Consider the following 21,721-nt stretch of genomic DNA (forward strand, 5'->3'; position numbering starts at 1 on the left):
GATGAGAGAGTTAGTAGTAGAGAGACGAGTGGGTAAAAAGGAGAGGGAGAAGAAGAGAGGGAAGAAGGCAAGGAAAAGAAGTTGTAAAAGACAGAAACAAGAAATGGAGAAACAGGGAAAAGATATAAGGATTGTAACTATAAGCTTGTTTAGAGATAATGGGTGAAAATTTAATTGCAAAAGGGATTTTGCAAAGGTACATAAGATAGCATTGTTATATTATAAACAGAAATAATTTTAGAAAATATGATTAAAATGATCGATAAAATATTTACTGTAATGTAGTTGAATGGTAATAAATAAATGAATTAAAATGATTGAGAGAATTAAATGGGAACATTTTTAATTATTAGTAATGATTTATAAAAATATAAGTGAGAAATATGGAAAAAAAAGAATTAACTATGGAAAGAATTATAAGTGTTCCCAAGGAAGTATGATATTTAATTGAAAAGAAATGTTAAAGATGTTAAGATTTTAATGAATATTAATGATAGAATTGAATTGGAATGGAATGTGTGCTTTATATATATATATATGTATGTATGTATGTATGTATGTATGTATGTATGTATGTATGTATGGTATTCGGCTTGGTTCGGGTATTTTCCCACGTCATTGTAGTTGTTCTTTTAAAGTTGTAGCAACGTTTCAGCAGAATCTCATCTGCCATCATCAGGCTTCTGTATTGTGTCCGTCTGTGGGTCAGACTTTTACAGTGGTTTCAGATTTAAATTTGGGGCAGGCAAATTTGGGGCTCTTTTTTGTATCTTGATTGGCTGGCAGCATTGTGTTACTTTATTGGAGGCCTTTAGTGCAGCTTGGCTTCGGGTAAATGGACGGCTATCATTAGTTAGGAAGCTGGGTTTCATCTGGGTGCCTGGTTGGGGTGTGTTTGAGCTGGAGGTATCAGGGGGATCTGTTTGTGCCCAGGTGTTTGCCTGGCTTGTGGTGTGGAGATTTTTTGTTTGTGAGTGCAGGCTTCCAAATGATTGACAGCCTGGTGGAATCATCTCTTCTATTCATGCTTTCTGGTCTTTTTTCAATCTCTATGGCTTCTCTGATGATTCTGTGGCTAGGGTTTTCTATAGTGGCTAGGGTTTTGGTGCCATTGAAGTTGATGCTATGACCTGTGGCTTCCATGTGTTGGATCCCCCCTGATACCTCCAGCTCAAACACACCCCAACCAGGCACCCAGATGAAACCCACAATGCTGCCAGCCAATCAAGATACAAAAAGAGCCAAAAAAACAGACAGAAGATATTAGAGACACCAATCAAGCAGAACACAGCAAACTCCGAGACCAATAAACACAGACCAAGACTCCCAACCAATCAGGATGAAGAAAAAACCATTCTGGCACAGCAATAGGCTGCCCCAAATTTAATTCTGAAACCACTGTAAAAGTCTGACCCACAGACGGACACAATACAGAAGCCTGATGATGGCAGATGAGATTCTGCTGAAACGTTGCTACAACTTTAAAAGAACAACTACAATGACGTGGGAAAATACCCGAACCAAGCCGAATACCATACATGTAAGTACCTGAAAACTTAAGAAAACAAATATATATATATATATATATATATATATATATATATATATATATATATATATATATATATATATATATATATATATATATCTTTTAAGAATATAGTGTGTATTTTAAGAATGTACCAAACAGAATTCGATTAGAAGTTATGTATTATATTGAATGCTATAATCTTAAAGGTATACATTGAAGCTTAAATAAGAGTTTGAATGGATAAAATTAAAAGATATAAAGATGTCATACTCCAATTGGTAACTACAGGGGAAAAAATGTTTAATAAGAAAAGATAATATGAAATTGAAACAGGACAGACAAAAGTATAAATATAATGATTTGATTGAGATGAGATAATTAAAATAAAGTTGAGAAAATTAAAAGAGGGGAAAAACTATGTAGAAAATATAAAACGGTAATAAGATATGGAATAGAATATAAAAATGAGCATGAAATTGAGTTTGGTGTCTGTATGAAGAAGTGATAACCTGGGACCATGCTATTTTCAAAAAAGATGTTTTATTTGTATTTTGTTTTTGTGAAAACCCAAATAAAACTTTCACAAAAAAAAGTCTAAGTCCTATTGCTATTGCTAATGAGCATTCTACATTTTTAGAAAACTTGCAAAATAAGAAAGTTCAGGAGTGAAGATGTGTTATAGTTCTGATCTACATTGGCAACTTGCATGCAATACCTGATCAAAATTTATTTCTGGTTTAAAAGTATCACAAAGGTCATAGTTTGTAAATAATCCCACTGAGGAAGTAAGCTTTTGACTTTATCATAGATATGCTTCATAGTGCTTAAGGTGTATTGGTCTAATAACAAGGAGATTCTTGTTCAAAATCTCAGTCATCCACAAATCCCTTGGATTAGTCTCTTTGAACCTAACCTACTTCACTAGATTCTTGTAAATGCAAAATGTACCAGGCAAAAAGCATGTATGATGCTCAGCTGTTTGGAGAAAAAACAGGATAGGACCTTAGTACATAAATTTCCACACACCCTGAATCCTGTTTTTCTGGTCCCAAGAGTTTTTGTTTTTTTCAACTTTGATTGCGGAATTCCATATTGCAAGTCATTTATGGCAGGAAGCATGTTAAAGTTGGAATATTATATACATCTTAAAATAAGCTGAACCCAATTCAAAGTCATACAACCCCAAGAAACTTATGAAATCCTATAGATCCATGATTCTGTCATGATTCTTTGATTCTTTTCCTCTTGAAGAAAATGTAAGTGTAACCCCTGAAGCCACCGAGGGTTGGTCTACTCCTGATGCATAAACATGACTAGTTGGCAATAATGTGGCTCCGTTGTGTGATTCTGGAACAGTAATAACACAATTTCTGTTGGCTCCATGTGGTCCTTGAATGTTAATTAGCTATTCATGTTAAGGCAACAATAGATGAAAATAAAAAAGGAAAGGATTACACATTACTTCCTCTGGAGCAGAATGGTATAATCTGCTGAATTCTATAGGCTTGTATTAGTCTTAATAGCCTGTTAATGACTTGGGTGGAAAAGGGGGGGACATTCTAGCAATGAAGTGAACATGTTTGATCAAAGGCCATGCGTAAAACTGAACCTGCATTTATGTTACTGATATGGAAGACTAAAAAGAGTACAGGTTATGTTCTTGAAACTATCTAACCAGCAGATATTCATGGGGTAATTGAGAGGGTTTAACTGTGGCTGTGCAACCATTATTAACATAGTATTGATATGTTCATTTTCACTGTGAGTTATTCCAATTAATTGTCCCCTATGGACAATAAATTTCCGTGGAAAATAACAGTGGGTGTCTCTCTTTACAGGGAATCCCAGACCATTTTATTGTTGTTTATTTATTTATCTCATTCTGAAGAAATTTCCTGGGAGAAAGAAATATTCCTATTTGTATCTTCTCTTTGACTGTTGTCCAAATAGATCTTTTTTGGGGGGGTTGCCCAATTTTGCACTTGTACATATACTATCTACCTCTTTTGGGATCTGGAACTTTTAAAACCAAGCTTCCTCCTTTTTAGTTTTATATAGTACATCTTCATTTTTACCTGTGGTCTTCATTTCTGACTGCTGACTTAGTCACCGTGAGCAGTGGTAGGCTTCTGCCTGTTTGGACCACTTCTAGCAAACAGGTACGAGTGATGATCAGTTGGCCCTGCCCATCCACCAACCCCTGCCCTATCCTGTCTTACATTTCCTTCATTTGCAGCTCAATTGATTCACACAGCAAAGTATATTACCACGCCTCAGCTGTTCTACTTACTGGGGAAGGCTAGAAGGTGAGCTGGAGAGGTTCAAAATGGTGTTTATTGAATGCTGTGCGCACTTACTCAGCATGCGCTTGTCAGGGCTCCAATATACACCCCCATTTAAATCATGAGCCTCTAGCCAGATCTTCCAGAGCTTAAAGAAGATTTATTAGGAGTGAACATGCTGGTGCTACCCGGGTGTAGCCGACTCTGAGACACATCATTCATTTCACCCTTGACCCTGGTCTTCCCCCACCCCCTGGGTATATCCTAATTCATATTCTCCAATGGGACACATCCATAGCCAAGAGTCATCAATCATGCTCTCCAGTTATAATTTTGCACGCCAGAAACTTTGGTCGCCTAGAAATTATCTATGAAAGCATTTAAGGAATGCACTACTTCCCCCTCCCTTTCTGCTGGCAACTCTTAAAAGACCAGAGAAATATTTTATGAGTTGACAGCGCTCACAGAACTGGTTGTTAAACCAGTTGCAACCCACCACTGACCATGATAAAGATTTGATCTGGACACACACACCCCCAAGTCCCTCCTCTCCTATGGTTTATCCAGTTTTGAACCATATCATTCCAGGACTCTATCATAAAATAAAAGTTCTTTGGAATGTGTGTGAAACGCTTCAGTAAGTGTTGATGGAAAATTGCAGGACTCAAATCCTTTCCTTCAGGTGCGCAAGGATTTCAGAAGCTGTTCTCCTTTTGGAAAGAAAAATAAGAGCATGATCATTCCATGCTAAGAGGATTTTGGTGATTAGGAAGAGAACTTTAGGGCACACACTGATTTCAAAGAAAGAAAGAAAAAAGGAATCAATGTCCAAGCAGGGCTGAATCATTCACTCTTAAGATTAAAGTGCTTACCACAAAGTTACACCTATTAACTCAGGGTTCAGGTTTTTGTATAAAACATCACAAGGAGCCATTCATCTTTGTGGTTTCCTTGTTAAAAAAAAAAAAACCCTGCTTTGCTGAGCAGAGCTTTAAGTCAATGTGAGATCTATCTGACGTTAGAATTTACAAGAATAAAATTTCTGTAAATCTGAGAGCTGGCACTTTTTCAAATGCCCACTATAAAGATTCCTAATAATATTGACTTACAACAGTTTATTTAGTGACTGTTCAAAGTTACAACATAACCGAAAAAGTGACTTATGACCTTTTCTTTACAATTACGACTGTCACCTTTAAAGCCCTGATTGTCACCTTTAAAGCCCTTCATGGGTTGGGACAGGGAACATCTCTTGCCAGTCACTTCTACCTGATCCATTACAGCGAGGAGGCAGGGAATGTTGCGGGTCCCACCCCTGAGGGAGATACACCTGGTGAAACCCAGAAGGGCCTTCTCTGTGGTGGCTCCCTCTCTCTGGAATATCATTCCCCCAGAGATTAGAATGGCCCCCTCTCTAATACTCTTCCGAAAGGCACTGAAGACCTGGTTTTGCCAGTGGGCCTGGGGAACCCAGAGAGGGATGGAGCCCATCAAATGGCTCATGTGATCTGCTGTTGTCGGGGCGGGAAGGTGGGTGGGAGTTAGTTTTTATTTTATTTTTTTCCAAATTTTGTTCTATTGTACTTTATTAATTTATTTGATTCTTTTTGTTAGTTTTTATTTTTTTTTATTATTATTTTTTGTTTTAAATATGGTTTTACATTGTGTAAGCCGCCTCGAGTCGCCATGGGCGAATAGGCGGCAATATAAATTAAATAAATAATAAATAAATAAATTCCCTTGGTCACATGATCAAAATTCAGGTGGACGCTTGGCAACTGAATCATATGATGGTTGTAATGTCTCGGGATCATGTGATCACCTTTTGTGACCTTCTGACAAGCAAAATCAATGGGGAAGCCAGATTCACTTAATAATCTACAGAAATAGAATGGAATGGAATGGAATAAAGAATAAAGCATAGGATAGAATAAAAATAGGATAGGATAGGATAGGATTGAATAGGATAGAATTTAAGAATAGGTATAGGAATGGAATGGAATGAATTGAATGGAATGGAATGGAACGGAACGGAATAGAACAGGAAGGGACCTTGGAGGTCTTCTAGTCCAGCCCCCTGCTCAAACAGGAGAACCTATACTATTTTAAACAACTGACTGTCCAGTCTCTTTTTAAAAACCTCCAGTGATTTAAGCACTCAGGATTTGTGAAGGCAAAGCGGTTCCACTGGTTAATTGTCCTCACTGTTAGGAAGTTCCTCCTTAATTCCAGGTTGCTTTTCTGTTTGATTAGTTTCCATCCATTGTTTCTTGCCTTGCATTCTGGTGCTTTGGAGAATAATTTGACCCCCCTCTTCTTTGTGGCAACCCCTCAAATTCTGGAATATTGCTATCATATCGCCCCTAATTCTTTTTTTCTTCAGACTAGCCAGACCCAAATCCTGCAGTTGTTTCTTCATAGGTTTTAGTCTCCAGGCCTTTGACTCCAAGCTACTAACTTAACAACTGGTTTACTTAACAACTGTGGTAAGAAAGGTTGTAAAATGGAATAAAATTTACTTAGCAAAAGTCCCACTCAGCAGCAGAAATTTTGGGTTCAACTGCAGTCATAAGTTGAGAGCTACCTGTACGTGCTCATTAAAAAAAAAGTCAGATTCCTCTCAAACACCCTTTTAAGTATGCAGCTTTTCCCCATAATTGATTCTTCCTTTTTGGATGTCATTGTGTCAAATATATAGCTATGAATTTTTCATTTGTTGCTACCCATCTATAACATCATCCATTATATGAAGTTTGCTCTGTTTCACACTCATTGAAATCCATGGCAGATTTCTTCACCATGCTCTTTGCATTGTGTTTGCTGGGGAAAAAACAACAACTCTGCCTGGAAAAAAAAAGAATTGAAACATGAACACTGTATTGGTCTTGGTAATTGGCTCTCAGCTCACGTAGATTGCATGGTCACATAAGTACATTATAGAGCATTTGTGTAACGCACAAAATGTCAGAGTGAATGAGTATTTTCAGTGACTGGGCATGCATTCTCCTATCCATTGTCAGGGGAAGGTAATATTTTATAAAGTTTGTAAAAAACAAAAACAAAAAAACACCCCAAAATGGCACAAATCATCTCGTAACAAATACTGATCAAGCTATTTGCAAACGCTTGCCCAAGGATGTCAGAGGATAGTCTGAGGAATAGCTCTGTTTGCTGACAGATTTCAGAGACTGATGGCCTGCTATTAGGGTAATGCGTATCTGCTGATGTGTGTCAGCAGTGAGTCAAAACAGCTTTTGAGATTATGTTGCTAACACGCTGAGAGAAGGGACTGAGTCAATGGCTAACCAGCGTTGGCTGCGCCAGGGGCAACAGAAGTTCCTTTGATGTGAGTTGCTGGTGGAATATGTAAAAAGCATTTAAGGCAAATCGGATTCCCTATAAGAAGCTTTCTCTTGGACAACAGGTTTTTGCTTTGACCAAGGGCAGATGTACAAATCGAAGTTTATAGAAGAGTGAAAAAAGCAATAGAAAAACGGTTTACCACACAGAGAACCTGCTGAGAGTGTGAAACACAGAAATAATGGGCAGGGCAAATTTGGAATAAAAGAGTTATTTGAACAGGACAGAATGCGCCTTCAAGAGGGCAGGAAAGCAACATAAACCTGACAGGATGATTACAATTACGGATCCAGCATTGCCACCTCTTGGCTAACGTGGAGAATTGCTGGATTTGAGCAGTTGTTGTGATGACGCTTGGACCTGAACTAGATTTCTCTTCGTAGGGCCAGTGTAAATCCTTGAGTTTCCTTTTTCTACATTCACTGGAAAGATGTCCCAAAAATATGACCTATTTCAGGCTTCCCACTCTGCTTCCGTAACATATGAAATAGAACTTAACATTTATTGGGAAACGTCGAATCCAGTGAGATTTATTTCTGAGTAGACCCAAAAACCAGGCAAGGTTTTTACTGGTAGTCCTGCAATTGCAACAATTCGTTTAGTGACCATCCGACCTTACAGTAGCCCTGAAAAAAAAAAGACTTATGACCATTTTTCACTCTTACGACCGTTGCAGCCTCTCCGTGATCCTGTGATCAAAGTTCAGATGCTTAGCAACGGACTCATATTTATGACAGTTGCAATGTTCCTGGGCTCCTTTTTTGAGAAACAAAGTCAATGGGGATGCCGGATTCACTTAACAACCATGCTACTGATTTAACTCCCATCCTAGAAGAATGAAATATTTTGAGAAATATTTTAAAAAGGGCAGGATAAAATATTTCCCCTAAAAGAAATAAAAATCTTAAGGGAGACAGAAACTCAGACCCAGTTCCTAGTCCTCCACCCCAAACAGATACTGAGCTGGGGTGGCTTTATAAATGCAGATTTGGTAATCCATTACTCCCTGCAGCAAGGACTGGACAAAAGTAGGATTAACCCACTAGCATCTAGCAGCGGAGCTCACCACATTGCATCATCTCCTAAGGACATTGCATCACCCTCCAAACTTCAACCACAGTTAGCACAGATAACCTACAGAGCCAGCTATGATCCCTACAGCAACCCCATAGAATACATGTTCTTGCCCAGGAACAGGAAGCTGTTCAGAAGTTCAAAGCCCAAGAGCAGGTATCAACCCCATGTGGTCTGCTGCCCAGAATCACACGTGCTTAGTGGTTCTGCTTCATCAATAAATAGACCCTCTTTCCAATCAGCTGCCAGCCTCCACTTTGTCTCCAGTGCCTTTCTCACGGCTTGAACGGAACCAGATGGGTAGTTCTTCCAACACACTGTTTTGATTCACTTAACAGCTGTGGCAACAATGGTCGTAAAATGGAGCAAAATTCACTTGACAACTTTCTCTCTTAGCCACAGAAATTTTGAGCTCAGTGGTGATCATAAGTCGGGGACTACCTGTATTATGTATTGATAAAAAGTACCGATAAAGGAGAAGTTGCTTTGCCTCAAGAAATACATTGTCTCTTCTGATAACTTCATAAAGCTGCTTAAGGTTCAGAATAAACACAAGTATGTCTCCCCCTCCTCCCTTGTCTAATTTCTTAAAACAATCCGCAACCTACGGCAGATTATAAGCGTCTTAGTTATAAATCCTGTTTTTAACTATTCTGTATGCAATGCCATGTTCTAATAAATGCAAATCAATGCCTTCCAAGTTCCATGTTCCCACTTGTAACTAACAAAAGCCCCTCCCCCCTTGTTCTCTTTCTCCCCATTTCAGGGTAAAAATGAATGCAAAGGAGGAGAAGGGAGCAATATGATAATGTTGATTAGTACCTGGACTTTAAATCTGGCATTTTAGAATCATGCAAAAGCCCCCGTTTGTATCTGTGCATGTAAAAATCACATAATTATAATCTTGTCATTGTAGTAATTAGAGCACTGAGAAATAGGTTCTATGTGCGTCTGTATCAGTGGTGGGATTCAATTTTTTTTTTACTACCAGTTCTGTGAGCGTGGCTTGGTGGGCGTGGCTTGGGCATGGCAGGGGAAGGATACCGTAAAATCTCAATTCCCTCCCCACCCAACTAACCTGCTTTCCAGTTCCATTCTCCTGTGCAGGGCAACAAAAGAAGACCCAGCCAATCATCTGGGACTCAGGAGGCAGAGAATAGATGGGGGTGGTCAGAGGTGGTATTTGCCAGTTCTCTGAACTACTCAAAATTTCCGTTACCGGTTCTCCGAACTACTCAAAATTTCCAATACCGGTTCTCCAGAACTGGTCAGAACCTGCTGAATACCACCTCTGGTCTGTATGTACAGTATGTATGTTTATGAAAATGAACTTTGAATAGAATAATAATCAAACATTCTTTCTTTTATCCAAGGGACACAGAAATGATGCATCTTCCCTAAGTTCCAAGGCGTATTTTAATCTTCAGGCTTGAAATTTCCTAACCAGGTATTTCAATTCCAATCCTTTTTAGTTTCCCAACTCAGATAAAATCTAGTTCAGGTGATCCTCCACTTACGTCCACAACTGAACCCAAAATTTCCATTGCTAAGCAAGACAATTGTTAAATGAGTTTTGCCCCATTTTACGATGTTTCTTGCCACGGTTGTTAAAGTGAATAACTTCAGTTGTTAAGTTAGTGACACAGTTGTTAAGTCAATCCGGCTTCCCCATTGACTTTGCTGGTCAGAAGTTTACAAAGTGTATACTTGACTTCAGGACGCTACAACAATCATAAACATGAGCGAGTTAGCCAAGCATCTGATCACATAACCACAGGGATGTTGCAACGGTCGTAAGTGTGAAAAACGATTGTAAGTCACTGTAAATTTGGTCACTCTGCATATAAAAGTATTGAATAAAATACAATGAGATCTGCTTGAAAAGTATGGGTGTGTGTGTGTGTGTATCAAAGGATCATAGTGTATGTCATGCCTCTGGTGGAGACTGATTCTGAGGGAGAGGAGGAACAGCCAACACAGAGTGGAAGTGTGGCTCCTGAGGTTGTGGAGGAGGCTGGGGAAGGGCAGAGGCCGGTTGAGCAGTCAGAGGAAGACCCAGGCCCATCCCCTCTTCATCCTAAGGCATGCAGGGAGGAGAGGATAAGGGAGAGGCGTGGTCTCCTCGGGAGGAGAGGGCCTTGATCCTCTTCATGGGCTGCAGGTGTGAGAACTGAATAAGAGTTTGGACCTGCGTACTGGCAAACGCTGGAAACAAAGTGTGTTTTATTTTGGTCTGAAGTTATCTTGGTTGGCGTCCTTCCAAAAGACTGTGCCTTGTTATCTCCTTGAATTTGGTAAATAGTTTTGTCATTGTAGTTTATTTGGTTTGTTATTTCACCTCTATCTACTCATTAAGTTTGGACTGTATTGCTTTCTTTTGAAGACTATTTTTGAGTATGTTTTATCTCCAGCTGAGTATTATTGAACAGTGGGGCCAAGATGGAGGCATTAAAGGATATTTATTTACGTTTCGGATTTTGTTACATTTGTGTTATACTCTGGCTCATCACAGTGTATTCAGTCATAGGAAATAATAACTGGACTTTGGATTATTTAAGAAAAAACAGTCCTCAGATTTCTCATTCCCTCAAGCCCTGGCCATAATAAATCTAGGATTCATTCATTCATTCATTCTGAGAATAGTCTCTTTATTACTGTTTGTATATATATTTACAGCTCAGTCCTGTTTTTCCATGTCCACCCAGAAGTGAATTCCATTTAACTCAATGCATTCATTTTTGGATACATGTCTGGGTATTTTCTGTTTGTCTCAGACTGAGTTTGTTCTTTCTAATTTTCTTTCTTTCTTTTTTCTTTTTACTTTAAAAGTATTGCTATTGTAGGACAACACTTTCCTGCATCTGCTGGACTCCAATTCATAAAAATTATGCCATAATAAACCTGTTAAATCTTCAAGGCTATATCTTTCCCCCCCCTACTTTAGTAATTGTATGAATACTGACCTTTCTATCGCTGAATAATACAAGTTGATGTGGTGCTTCTTTTTTAAAAAATGAGGGGGGGGGATTTAAGTCCAACCATAAATTGCATTATGAAGATAAAAATAAAACCTCAACATCAAGGTTGCTGTTAGGTTGATAGCCAATTTGGCAACATTTCTCAGAGAGGACAATATATTTCCCCATTATTTTTGCCTCCAAACTACAGAGAGGCATGGGGATGATGAAGCGATGCCCTGTTACTTCAGAGGAGATAATTTTGTGGAAACTCTAAATTTTCTGAAAGGCTAATTAATCAGTTTTATTGCTAAAAATGAGAGTCAGTTTGATCTAGGGATTAAGACACAGGAGACTCTGAATTCTAATCCTGCCTTAGATATGAAAGCTGGGTGGAGAATTTTGAGCCAATCACCCATTCTAGTCCCACCTTAGGCATGAAAGCTGGTTGAGGAACCTTGAGCCAATCATCCGTTCTAGTCCTGCCTTAGGTGTGAAAGCTGGGTGGGGAATTTTGAGCCAATCACCTGTTCTCGTCCAGCCTTAGGCATGAAAGCTGGTTGGGGAACATTGAGCCAATCACGTGCCTTGGGCATCAAAGTTAGCTGGGTGACTTTGGATCAGTCCTTCACTTTCAGCCCAACTCACCTTAAAGGATTGTTGTGGGGAAAATGGAAGCATGAAGGAATATTATGCATGTCTGCTGTTTTGAGTTACTTATGAAGATTCTAATAAATAAAACATTAAAGGAAAAGGGGCAGCACAATTCTGAAGAGTTATAGTTGTTAGAACATTTGTTTTATTTTTTTCTCCTTTTTGTATATATACAGTATATGTATATGTACACACTTCCATGCACATACATAACACACAAATAATAATGAAGTTAATAAAAATTTCAGACTAAGCTACTAAATTTCCTGAAAATGATATAACAAAAATATTTTTCCTACTTTTTTCTATAGTAAAGGGGCCAGCATATGTAGTAGTGTTGCAGTGATATGGCTTGGTGTCAATTCATATCTGTCATATCTCTCATCTGTTTTGGTTTAACAAAATCATGTTTTTCTTCCATCCATAGATCTGTCCTTTGTCACAATTTCCAATTATATATATTTTTAGAAAGAACATGAAGAAGGAACAAATGACTAAGGGCAAATCAGCCATCAGCGTAATTATTCCATTTACAAGCATATGTACCAATGTTGTACATTACTTGTTTACTTCAGAAAACCAAATGGTAAACAGAAGTATATATAGATAATATCTGAACCTATTTGTCTGGCATTTGACAAACACCTTTGCTATGAAAGCAATTCCATCCCTCCGTATATTGCCCATATTAAAAAAATAGGCAAAGAATTAACCGTACAAAGCAATGAAGCAAGAGAAAGTGATTGAATATTACTGGACTTCTTTTCATAGAATATAATTAATGAAATAACATTTTGATTAAGGTTTGATTGAATTTATTAAGAATTTAAAAGTTTAAATGATATGAAACTATGAAAACTGGTGAAATACTATTTTGATGATTATTGATTGATTGATTACTAACAACTAATGAAATAAGTAAGGTCATATATATAAGAAGTGGAATATAGAATTGTTTAAAGGAAACCAAACTTTTCAGTTAAAGATAAAGAATACAGTTGATATACCATAATATAGTAATATCAAATAGTTGTATAAGAACAATTTACAGCAAGTATATTTTAGGATATCTCTTTTCTCTCCCATTTTGATATTATCCTTCCTGTCATCCCTTTAGCTCTCTCCCTTCTTTATCTTCTTTAATTTTGGTGATTCAGTTAGTTTCAGATTCTATAAAATATTGAATCAAATCTGAATAATTTAGAATATCATAAGTGGGAAAAGATATTTATATTCTAAGGGAAACTACTGAATAGAATTAATAACAAAAGAAAAATTAAATAGTGAATGGTAAAGTGGGAAGATATCTACAATAAAGTTAGGAATATGACCAGTACTACAACAGCGAACCTGAAAGGGAAAAAACCAATGTCTGGTTCATCAATGTCTATTGCATCTCCAGCAGGCCAAAAAACAATAGAAGGAATGTTGAATATGGAAAAGATGAGCAACACAGCCAACATGCAGACGATGTAAGCAACATTAACAGCTATTCAGGAAATGATGCTTAAAAATGCAGGAGACAATGGTTAATAAACATACAGATATGAAGACGGAAATGGGAGAAATGAAGGGTAAGATTCAAAATTTAGAGGAGAAGATGGGAACGATCCAACAGACACTGGAGAAGAATGAACAAAGAATAAAGAATATAGAAATGAAAGCTGAACAAACAGATAAGAGATTGGAAGGGATGGAGAGGAAAGTAATAGAGATGAACAGAGACTTGGAAGATTCAATTATCCATCTCAAAATGGAACGTGCAGCATTCTATTTGAGGTTCCAAAATGTATTGGAATCCAAAGATGAAGACCTGGGAGACATAATGTCCCACTTAATAGCAGAGGCATTGCAAAGAGACCAGCAGGAAATAGTGAAAGAATTAGATGAGGTCTACCAAATCCATACAAACTACGCCAGAAGAAACAAGCTGCCTAGAGAGGCCCACATCAGGTTCACCAGAAAAAAATGTAAGAGACATTGTATATAGAATCACAAAGGACGAGCCGATGGTGTATAAAGAAAAAGAGATCACGACCTTGAAACAAATTCTGAGGCGGGTAAGAGAGTTGAGGAAGGACTACAGATCTCTGGCGATACTCCTGAATAAATGAAACATCTGGTTCCAATGGCTGGTCCCTGAAGGAATGCTGGTGACGTGGCAAGAAAGAAGAGTAAAAATTGATAGTATTGAAAAGGCACAAGAACTTTACGATCAGTTGATGGAAACAGAGGAAGAGGGGAGAAGTAAAGAAGAGTCAGAAAGCAAGAGTCAGGAGGACCAACAAGAAGATCAGCAACAGGGGATACAGGAAATGGACCAAGAAGAGAGAGGCAAAGAAAAGAGAGAATACCCAAGGAGAGAAGGACTAAGAACAAGACCACAAAAAGAAGCAAGAACAAACAGAAGATTTAGGTAGACTCAGAATTAACAATGGAAGAAGAGATTAAATTACTCTCAATAAACATCAATGGATTAAACTCCCAATGGTAAGCTATGAAGAACTATTAGATAGTCAAGGGAAATTAAAATCAAACCAAGAACTGAAGGAAAATGGAATTATAATCGATTGGTGGCCATATTTGCAAATTCAAAATAAATATAAAAAAGACTCAAAAGATTTTGGATTTGACAAAGGGCAGAACCAACTAGATAAAATATTAATGGGACTGGAACAAAAACTTATAACTAAAATATATAAATATTTATTAGATTTTAAAATGGAAGAGGAAATAGTCAAAAGTACAATGATTGCATGGGCACAGAATTTTGGATACACTATAGAATTAGAGGAATGGGAAAAAATATGGAATATAAATTATAAATTAACGGTATCTGCAGCATACAAAGAAAACATATATAAAATGTTTTATAGATGGTATTTAGCCCCAACAAGATTGGCAAAAATCTACTCCAATATGAATCCTAAATGTTGGAAGTGCAAAAAAGTTGATGGTACATTTTATCACATATGGTGGATGTGCCTTGAGGCCAGGACATACTGGATTCAAATTAAAAATTGGTTAAAAGAGATCACTGGCTATCAGATTGAGCTCAGACCGGAATCCTTCCTATTAGGAATCATTAAAGAAAGAGTACCAAAAGAAGTAAAATACCTAGTGTTACATATTATAACAGCCGCCAGAATAGCCTTTGCACAGGTATGGAAAACACCAAATACCCCCAATGAAGAACTAATAATACACAAAGTAACAGAAATTGCTGAGATGAATATGCTAACAATAAAATTGAAAGAAAAAGACGACTCTGAATTCTTTACAATTTGGAACAATTGGTATAAATGGCTAACCAAACAGAACCAAGAAGTGAGACAAAAATGTTAATTGAAACAACCCTGAAGAAAGCAAAATAAAATTTTGTAAACTATATAAAGATATAAGAATAGTAATTATAGCTAAAGATATATAATGTATTATGATATTTAAATCAAAATCTTGTATAGATGCCAAGAACGTTGATACCATGATGTTTTACAATGAAAAAAGAAAATTAATAAAAATATATTTTTTTAAAAAAAGAAATGAAGCAAGATATGTCTGTGAAGAAAACACATTTAGTAGTTTCCAGAATGAACTGATAAATTTGAAGCAAATCTGTATTTATTACTTTCACAGCAGGTGTAGTATGCATATAAGGAAAGTTTTGAAGCTTATAAATAACTTAACATGTTTTTACATGTGCATTCATGCATTCAGTTGTCAGTAGGATAATATGCCAACATTTATTGGAATTTATATACAGAATGGAATTTATGGTTTGGCCTTCCACATATATGTATGTTTATTCTGTGTATTGTGGATAATTTAATAGGTTCCTATAAACATGCCAAGGAAATATAGTTATTCTATGTTTAGTGTTGCAGATTTTTCACTATTTTTCTTTTACCACTTAAAAATATTGGAACATGTGCATTTGCTTTCGTATTCAACACTGTTGAGTTTTATAGAAAATGTAGCCTGGCATACACTTTAAAATATTCCCAATGATCACATTAGCTTTAATAGTATAATTTCAAAACATATTTCTGGAGAGAAGAAACCAGGAAATTTTGTTCTCCCACTTTTAATAACCATGGAGTTCCTTTTTTGCAGATCATATTACACACCTGCTCACTCAAGTTGTACAACAATTGGTCTGGAAATTTCTAAAAGTTTTCTTCTTTGAAAATGATACTTCTGTCTTATTCTCAGGGTGCTTCAGCATTTCTTTCAAATTTACCTCATAGTAGTTTTGCACATACTTAACTCTTGGAGATGGCCAAGAGAGAGTATATATGTCTTTGATTTCTATTATGTATTTTTCTATTATTCTGAAGCTCCACGTGGCTGTGCTTCCCAATTTAAAAAGGGGGAAAATCCTTAAGAATATTTTCTTCTGGGATTTAATGGAAGCATTAAATGCTTCTGCCTTCTTTTGAAAGCTGGAGAGTCCTTTCAGATTTTACTCCGCTAGTGTTGTTGCTGAATATAGGGGACTATGCTCATCTCCGTTTCAAGACCTTTGAACCAAAGACATTTCCATGGTCATGTGGCTAGCATAATATTATAGAGTGCCTTTACCTTCTGACTGGTGGTATCTATTTCTCTAATTGCATTTGCATGCTTTCTTTTGAAAGCACAAATTTCAAAAATAAAACATGTCTCCTTCAAGGTGAAGAATACTGAAGTAGTAATTGAAAGAAAATGGAGCTGAAATTTTTGCAGTGAAGAAATTTTCAGACAATAAATTGGTTTCTTCATCTTTTGTTAGCAATATAAGGTATGAATGTGCTGTTTTGCTTCATTTTTATTCATACCTCTTCATAGTCTGTGAGAAGCAGCCGTCTTCCTTTGTGCTGTCAAGACATTTCAGGTAGACAAGGTTTGTCTTTCATCTCAGCTAGATAAGAATGTGTTTTAGGCATTGTTTTATATGGGGCTTCCAGATTTGGACTGCAGAAACCTAGACAAATACTAGATGGCAGCAAAGAGATTCAGAAATTTAACTCTATTGCTCTCTAGTGGTCTTTATAGATTTGGTAACCCTAGTTTATGTATTTGAGAAAAATTAGGGTTTCTCTATGTTGACCGTCCATTAATGAAATAACATATCCTTTAGTACTTGTTCAAATACACTGTCACAAAGATAAGTGTAACTTATACAAATAGTAAATCTTCCATTTCAGAATACAACAGGAAGAGCTATACTTTGTTTATTTATTTTATTTATTTGTATGTGATTTAGCTTGAGCAGTGAGTTGGAGTAGAAGACCTCCAAGGTCCCTCCCAACTGTGTTATTCTGTTATTATTATATTTTTACAAATAACTCAAGGCAGCAAACATATCCAACATACCTTCCTCCTCCTATTTTCCCCACAACAACCCTGTGAAGTGGGTTGGGCTGAGAGAGAGTGACTGGCCCAAAGTCACCCAGCTGGCTTTCATGGCTAAGGCGGGACTTGAATTCACAATCTCCTGTTTTCTAGCCTGATGCCTTAACGCTTAACCATTAAACCAAACTGTTTATACATTCATGGTGTAGCATTCATTCTTGCTACATCAAAGGAAAGAGTCCCTTGAATCAAGAACTTCAATCAATGCCAGCCATTTCTGTGAGATATAAGGGAATCTGGCAGTTTGGAGAAATCTCAAGAATTCTATATCATGGTTTGTGTGAATAAACTAGAGTCGAGAAAGAATGACTTGTAAAGTAATTGCAAGCAGAAAACTTTATGATGAGTTTTGATATCTCAATTTTGATACTGATATGTACACCTACTGCATTTTTAACTTGGTCCTCTTATCCTTCTTCAAAAACTTGAAAGGGAAACTGCAAAGTTCAATAAGCAATGAAGAGTAAAAAAGAACAGAGTAAGTCTGGAGACTGAAAGGGTCGCCAAAGGTAATTGCTAGAGAAGAAAATAGATACTATAAGGTTTTCATGCAGAAAATAGTCCAGGAATCCAAGATCACTGAAAATTGAAACTGAAAATATCTCCAGGAAACTAGATTCTAGTGATGGTTGCAAAAGCACTGCAGATTTTAAAAGAATAACAGAATTAGAAGGGACTTTGGAGGCTTCTAGTCCAACCCCTGCTCAAGCAAGAAACCCTATAACATTTCAGACAAATGGTTGTCCAGTCTCTTCTTAAAAACTTCCAGTGTTGGGGCACCTTCAACTTCTGAAGGCTAAGTCTTTCCACTGGTTATTTGTTCTAGCTGTCAGGAAATTTCTCCTTAGTTCTTGGTTGATTGTCTCTTTGATGAGTTTCCACCCATTGTTTCTTGTCCTATCTTCAGTTGGTTTGGAGAATAGCTTGACTCCTTCTTCTTTGTGGCAGCCTCTTAGATTTTGGAACACTGCTATCATGTCACTTCTTTTCAATAAACTCATCCTACCCAATTCCTGCAGCCATTCTTTGGTGTTTGTTTTTTTTATCCTCCAGTCCCTTAATTGTCTTTATTGCTCTTCTCTGCACTCTTTCAAGAAACTTAACATCTTTTTTATATCATGGTGAGCAAAGTTGGATGCAATATTTCAAGTGTGGTCTTACCAAGGCATTATAAAGTGGTACTAACACTTCACATGGTCTTGATTCTATCCCAATGTTAATGCAGACTAGGATCATGTTGGCTTTATTGGCAAATGTAACTCTTCCGTACAGAATATTTTTTGGTTGTGTACCACTTATGACTTATGGGCAACCCTTCATTCCTTCCTTCCTTCCTTCCTTCCTTCCTTCCTTCCTTCCTTCCTTCCTTCCACTGGTTTCTAAATTATAGAAATACTTCAATATTTTGGTGCAATAATGCTTTGTTAACTGCTGTGATGACCTGAGGCATGGCACAAAGGCAACACAGTCACATAAGACACATAAGAAGAGTCCCTTTAATACTTCTAACTTTGCCCCCAGTGTCCAGGTTACCTTCAGCTGGAGAAAAAACTCTCCCAAGAACAGTCTTTAAGTGGAGGAAATTCAGTCCGAAAACAAACTACATACAAACTGTAAATAAAAATCCACACAAACCACACTGCAGCAATTAACTTGACAGGGCAGGATAAGGAATTGCAGACTTCAAAGGCCAACAAAACACACACAGTTGGGAAGATGCCAGGACCCCAGATAAGCCTCAACAATAACAGATAACTCATGATTCGTTTCCAACAAGTTGCTGTGCACAGCTTTCCTTTTTAAACACTGTGTTCCCAGCTGAAGCTAATGAAGGGAATCAGGGCCCTTTCCTCCCCCATAAGCCACGCAACTCATGTTGCTCCCCTCTCCATTCCTCCCTGTGTACCCTAGGATGAAGAGGGGGTGGGCCTGGGTCTTCCTCCAAATTCCTTCTCCCTTGCTCTACCTCTCACCTGCTCTGCCCAGCCAGACTGTGCCCTTCCCCAGTTACTTCCACAGCCAACGGAGCCATACTCCCATTGCCTGTCAGCTGCTCGGCCTCCCCCTCGGATTCCTACAGGGGCAGGACAACTGCTCTGTGACTGAAAAGCACAGTATGTGAATATTCTAAATAGATGAATAGGCTCCAGGAATGTCAATGTCAGATTTGAAAGTACAAGGACATTCCTTTCAGGAGATTAGGATAGACATTTCCCATTCACAAATGTGTTTCAATTTAGCCGTTAATGGCCAAAGCTACAGAGCAATTTGTACTTTAAAAGAGAGTTGAAGAATACTATTAAGAAACATCTATTTTATATTTTGTGAATTGGAGGGGGGGGGAGAAGCTGATTTCTAATGCGATACTCATGTAAATTTGTATTATTAGGAGAAATGATTCAAAGGAATTTGTGGACTTCCTGAGAAAGAGAAAGCTCTGTTTGCAGTTGGAGTTGTATGTAAGCCTTGGCTACTTTGTATTCAGATACTGTATAATTTACTAAAAGGAGTGATAGAGCTATTGTACTGATGAATTGTTGCATTCTGTAGCATTAAAGAAAATTTATGTTAAAGCAACTGTCACTAAAAACATTAATTAATCAAAGACACTTGCACACTAGACATTAATTTGATTTCTGTTGGTGAGGCATCAATACTACATTAGCTAATCATTGGTTTAATGATGATCATACAGTGGCCCCTCCAACCCTAATTCTCTAAACTTACACATTTATCTTAATATTCTGGCTTATTTTGGGATATGATGGTATTCCCGCAGATTTATATTTATTATCCCCGGACACGTTTATACCTACAATCATCAAATGAAATGCTTTAAACTGAACCCACTTCTAATTGTTCCATTGTAGTCATTTGTTGTTTTTCTTCAGTTTCAAGCTTTAAAATAAATTTATGTGCTGGTTTTGCGCAGGCTGGTTTGGCAGATGAAGATTTATTCAGTTACGCATCATAACAGGAAGTGATGAATCAATGAAAATTAGAGTTGGGCAGGTAAGTAGAGACATTGGATAAGTGTTTCTAGCAGGGTTTCATGGCATCTTTAATAAGGATGGTTACAGTGCTACTGAAAACAAAGACAATAAGAAATGTTCATGGGAATCTTAGAACAATTAATCAGTGTATAGCCTACATTTAATTAAAATGTAAACAATTAAATTTATATTAAATATGATCACTTCTGAAATTACAGTAAAGTAAAAGTGTGTAAAACAATATCAAATAATATCTAAACTTTAAATGAATTATAGTTACAAAGAATATATTTTGGGATATACATGTGGGAATTAAACAACAACAAACTGAGAGCAATTATGACAATAAATTGTGCAATGTCTACATTTACTTCATTGTGAAAGTGAGGACACTTTGAAGTTTAGTTTCCTTCAATATTGGCTTGTTTTTGTCATTCCACCAAGTTCTAAGAATGTGGTAACCAATTGTTTACAACATTCTAAGGGTAAAGGTCTTTGTGTCTTGCATTAAGCCTTATTATGTGGTTCCTGATTATGGGATAATATTCACATAGATTTCATTGAGTTGTCAAAGAAGAGGGGAAATATTACTTACTTATTGTAAATTATGATGTGTGGGTAATCTACAGTTAGATTCACAGTCTTAAGACTGGTGGAAACTGAATAATTTATTTAGGACCTAAGAATTATTAAGTTAGTGTCTAAGATTATAGGCAGTTCAAAGCAGGTCTCTTTGTAAAATTAGGGTCTTCAGGTCAGATAAATTCAATATTCCCAGATATTGGGGAAGTCCTTTAAGTATCACTCCATGGGGCTTCAATCATGGATTGGTATCTCAATGGATTTCTTCTTCTTCAAGCGTTCAACTTTAATCAGCAAGTCCCGATATTTTTTTTTCAATTGTTTTTGCTCAATCCTAATATCACCTGAAATAGCAACAATGAACCAGACTTTCTTCTTTTTGATCACTGTTGTATCCAGCATGTATGAACAATAATGCTTCCTGGATCATCTGAAAGTCCCTGCTCATTTTCGAAAACTTTCCTGGATCATCTGAAAGTCCCTGCTCATTTTCGAAAACTTTCTCAATTTGATAGTCCCAATAGTTTTTACTACGTTCAAACCTCTGGCAAAGGCAAACTAGATTATTTGTATTACTATTTAAAATTGATTATAGCTGCCCATTCTCATACCCTTTGGGTGGCTTAGAAATACAAATATAAAACCATAAAATAGTTAAAATATATAATAATTGCCCTGAAAGCCTTTCCAATGATTAAGACCGATAGAGCTGCAGTGGCTAAACACACAAAATCTTTCTTTGATGGCTTTAACCCAGACTATAAACTCAGACCAAAGAAATTGCTTCATTAATAAGGTAATTAGTGGTTTGAGGCAGGCTTTGGGAATGAATATCAGGCTATACTGTTTGTACAGTTACATATATATTTACAATAATTATACATAGTTGTATGC

The 21,721-nt window shown here is 36.9% G+C and overlaps 1 long non-coding RNA gene across 1 annotated transcript in view; it reads left to right on the forward strand.

Moving 5' to 3' along the window:
- LOC148130970 (uncharacterized) overlaps positions 1 to 20,311 on the forward strand; it is a 149,586-nt gene extending 129,275 nt beyond the window's left edge. The window contains exons 2-3 of the long non-coding RNA XR_015749523.1: positions 9,621 to 9,694; positions 20,185 to 20,311. This is a non-coding gene — a long non-coding RNA (uncharacterized LOC148130970). The remainder of the gene's footprint in view (positions 1 to 9,620; positions 9,695 to 20,184) is intronic.
- The last annotated feature ends 1,410 nt before the right edge of the window (positions 20,312 to 21,721 follow it).

This window comes from Notechis scutatus, chromosome 4 (assembly GCF_049901735.1).
Source record: "Notechis scutatus isolate UNSWTSFEM ecotype Mainland chromosome 4, rNotScu1.2, whole genome shotgun sequence".
Classification (NCBI taxonomy): domain Eukaryota; kingdom Metazoa; phylum Chordata; class Lepidosauria; order Squamata; family Elapidae; genus Notechis; species Notechis scutatus.